Source organism: Egretta garzetta, unplaced genomic scaffold (genome assembly GCF_000687185.1).
Source record: "Egretta garzetta isolate BGI_Z169 unplaced genomic scaffold, ASM68718v1 scaffold166, whole genome shotgun sequence".
NCBI lineage: Eukaryota > Metazoa > Chordata > Aves > Pelecaniformes > Ardeidae > Egretta > Egretta garzetta.
Window position 1 is genome coordinate 2,655,895 of NW_009260133.1, and position 4,637 is coordinate 2,660,531.

The following is a 4,637-nucleotide window of genomic DNA, read 5'->3' on the forward strand; positions in this document are numbered from 1 at the left end:
GTAGAAAATCTTCGGGAATCAGTGCTGCCCATGTTTCTCTGGTTTAAATCACTTGCATCGTAAGCAGAGTCTTAACAACTGAAATGGTTAGTTTCTAAAAATATTTAGAAATGGACCTTTCGGTGAATGCTCATAGTAACTGTTCATCAAGGAAAACATACTTATGTGTAGGGTATAATGAATTATTTAGGTATCTATTCTCCCTGCGATATGCAGACATAACTCTCACTGACACTAATAGGAGATTCATATGCATGCCAGGAGCAGGGAAAATCCTTGGAGAGTATTTAGACAATATTCCTTGAAGGATTGGAGGGGGGTGGGGAGGAAAATCATTGATGCAAACATGAATTTGTCATTTTTCCACAGAGGATATGTGTATTTTTATTTTAAAAAGACAGTGGGGACCATTAACTAACAAATATTTAAAATTCTCTTTGCATCTCTAAAGGCAGAGCTTAGAAGGAGGCCACACGCAGAGCTCCAGTTGAAAGCGGAGGCACACTAATATTGAAGAAAAGCAAATGCTCGTGCTAAGTGCTCTTTTGAAAACTTTGGGTTTAGTCTTGGGTATTTGAATTTTAGGAACCTTTATTTCCTACAGAAGGAGCCTTATTGAACCACAAGTATTATCTGAAATCTGGGGCGTGTTTATCATTGATTATAGGATGTACGTTTGATCCAATGAGTCAGATGTTGAGTTGCCCTGGTCAAATATTGCAAAGGCCCATTTCCAGCAGGATTTGCTCAGTTGCTCGGTGCTCTATGCACAGTGCTGTCCCATGCACGAAGGACTTATGTGACTTAGAACAGGTCAACAGACCAGGGACATCTGGAGCCTAGACCATGGCACGTTTGCAAATGCAGAAAAGAGTCAGGTGCTATGGCAAGAGATGCAGATAGTTTCATTTTTGTTTCAGTCTTTTTTTTTAAGCCATCCCAACATCACAGAGTGCCATCCCTCCAGTAGTGCTGTATCAGAGGAAATTCAGTCTGATTAGGTAGAAATGGCTGTCAAAAATCGTGGTAGTATCAAAAAGACGTACTCCATTCCCAGCTTCTGCTGCTTCTCCTCCCTGGAGCTATCCTGCTCCATACAGCTCAGCCCAGGGGTCCTCCAACTCTATTAGATGAGGGTCCAAAAACCTCTCAAGCTTGACTTCACCACTGTGCTCTGTTCCTGAAACCGGTTATTTGGTAGCAGGGAAGACCAGGTCTCTAAATAAGGTTTCCTGGGGCTTTTGTTTGGTTTTACTTGCTTTTCCACAAGAATGCGTTCTGCCAAGAGCCGAGCAGGGAACGAGAAGAGGGGGGAAAAAAAGGCCCTGTTTTACCTGAAGCTTTTGGGGTCCATCTTGCATTTTCTGCAGTTTGGAACTGATGTCCTCTGCCCCACTATCTAACCCCTTCCTGTAGGTTGCATTGCGGGCAGGTTAATTCAGTTTACAGGAGGAGCTGTGATGCTGTTGATAAATGTTTCTGGCAAACGGGAGCAAGTAATCCGCAACCTTGAGAAAGTTATCGTGGCCTTTTCGCCCGCTGCACACCTGGCAGGAGGGCAACATGCCGGGAATCATCGCCCTAAACTTCTCCTGAGTTTCCTGGCTCTGCAAGGAGCCTGGCCCTTGCTAATCTTAGGGGTTGTGTGTAACATGAGGAGGCGCACAACCTCCAGGCAGAAAAAAACAACTCTAAGTAGGTAGTATTTCTTTGCTGTAAACACTTGCCATGAGTTCTGGAAAACCACAAAATAAGGATAATGCAAAGTTACTGGAAAGCAAAACTCATTAGAAATTGTATCCCAATACAAAAAATAAACTACAGCAAACCAGTGACACTTCCTAAGAGAAAGAAAATATAAAAAGAGCAAGCCATTTTCCAGTAAAATATAAATTGGTTTATTAAAACACTTTGATTAATCGAAGATTGAATCAGCAATTCACAAAAGGCCATTTTGAAAATTTATTATCTCATCTTGACAGCGTGTCATTTGCAGTGGAGAAAATTACCAAAGCCAGAGCAGAGGATAAGGCCTTACCTACAGGCGTGCAAATATTTCTAGGAATTCCAAGTGTTTTAGCCTGTAGAGACTGCAGTTTACTTTAGCCTAACTCATTTTCCAAAAACATTCAAAGGTGGATAAATTCCCCTACCAGCTGTTTTATCATATTTTATATACCGCTGAAGATATTTACTGCTTTCTCCAGTGCTGGATTTTCAGGCTGACATAAAAGAGCATGAAAGAAATGTCATCACTTTTAAAATGGTCTTTTTTAATAAAGACTGAAAAACCTTTTTATGAGAGGTTAGTTTGTTGTGCTGGATCACTAGATTCAGTTTTGGGTTGTGACTTATATTTACTTTAACTGACATGTCTTTTCGCTATAGTTCAGAGAAAAATGAGCAAGCACATGTGAGCGGAAAAAAATCACAAATCAAGGGTAGTAAAACTGGTTTGGGATCTTTTTATGGAAAACAAACATTTCCATGAGTAAGCTGATATTTTTGTTGAAATGTTTTAGTTTTTAGTTTAAAAAAAAGAAAAGTGTCTCTTTCCAGTTCTCCCAATCCAATTTGCTTTTGTTTTTTGGCAATCAAAGAATCTCTTTTCAATCTCTTGAATTCCCAAGAATCTCATATTTTCCAGAGCTAGACATAAGTTTACACGGTCTTTTATATAAGCAGGTGCATTGCCTGCTACCGGTTTCAGTCTTTATGGTACTTTCCTCTACAAAAAATAAATGTTGCAGAGTAACTAAATTGGAGACTCAAAACATATCAGCTTGCTGTATCGGGCCCAGCTCTTCCCTGGGACAGGCAGCTCTACAACAGAGGCAAATACAGGAGAAAATACTGAGAATTCTCAGTGTCTGAGGGAGCGTTTTAACTGGACTGGACTGTTTGGTGGCTCTAAAACCCCCTTCTTCAGGCTGAGATACAGCAGTGCCTGGTAGGACAGCCCATTAGCCCACACATTTTCACTTCATGCATAGAAGACATACATTTACCTGTCAGTGAAGGTAAACGAGGTCATTTGTAACCAAAATGGGTTGTTTTTTCAGGGCTTAGGGTTGACATCAGCCTAGGTCAACTGGGGCAGCACCTATTTACACGCATAAATATTGATGCCCTTTAACTAAGTGGGAAAAAAAAAATATATTACAAAGAAATAGGGAAGAGGGATGGGGCTAATTAGTTTCAGTCAACCCTGAGCTTGTCAGAGAGTTGCCTGATAGGGAGGGGATGCTCCACTGCCAGACCTGCTGCTGCTCTCCAGATCTCATGCCCTCCTCCACAAGGCAGCGCGCTGGGGGCTGAAGGAAGGTGGGCTGCCACCCAAAGCACCCACAAACCTCAGCAAACCCACGAGGGCACGGCATCCTTTTCTGCTATGCCAGGCTGCTGCCGGGGGAGAGGGGCATGCTCCCCTCTGCAGCTGCCGAGGTTGTTTATTTGCAGAAAGAGTCTGACAGTATATCACTGAATTTGGTCTGAGAGGGCTTTTTCAGGGTGGGGAATTTATTCAAACCGGTTTTCTAGCTGGGGTTTTCAATGGTTTGGTCTATGCTTCCTTAGCAAAGATATATGCTGGGATTAAAGGATTTTGAGTTAACCTCCCCAGCTTATTTAAAATGCAGTCTTTGTAAAATACACATCAGAAGTGTCATGAACTCTCTTTCACTCTGGGTGGCATGGAGGGTGGAGAAATGTCATAAACAAAGTAATACAGGGTAAATTGTAATCTAAGAGGCAACCTTTTTTTCCCTATAGAAGGTAGCTGAACCAAAAATCCACTCCCTAGCTGCAGAACCACGCAAAGGACGATAACGTCTTGCTATTCTCATTGCTTTATTGTTTTGCTGCTTCAAATCAATGTCTTGTACCCTTTTGGGAAAACAGGTTGGACAGAAGTATACTTTATATGGGGCTGAGGTTTGCTGAGCACTGCTGTTTGCTCCAGCGAGAGGAAGCTGCAGGTGGCTCGCAGGTTGGCAAGTACGCTGTATTTAACACTGCTCGGCTTCTGTAGTTTGGCCTTTGGGGCTAGGGATTCACTAATATCTATTTACCTTATGGCAGTTCCCAAGACACTCCCTGAAATACCAGCCGCTGGTTGTGCTTTCCTACACTTGTCAAATAACAGATTTGGAACAAATTGTGTAGAATTACAAGTGGCACAAAAGCAATGCATAATTATCTACCTAGCTACCAGAAGACAATGATAATTATGCTTTTATTTTAAATCATACAGTGGAGATGGCTGCATTTCTTATAGTTCTAGTGTTGCTATGACCATAATAACACTTTAGACTTCTAGTTCAGAAATGTGGTTTAACCTTTTTTCTTCCCCCCCCCTCCACCCCCAAGAAAATTATAGCCTAAGTAGCAGAAGGCAAGTAAACACCTTACTTCACACATTGCCACTTGCATTACAGCAGGACACAGAGCAACAATCGCACATCCTGGAAAATATATTTGCATGGTTGAATCAAAACCTGTGTAAGGTGGAGGTTTCAAACTATGGGGTGGGGAATTAGTCCCATAACAACATCAGAATTTGTGTTTAAATATCCTGTGTAGCCCATGCGCTAAGAAGTACTTCTTGCCATGATTTCAAATGGCAGCGTTTGCATATT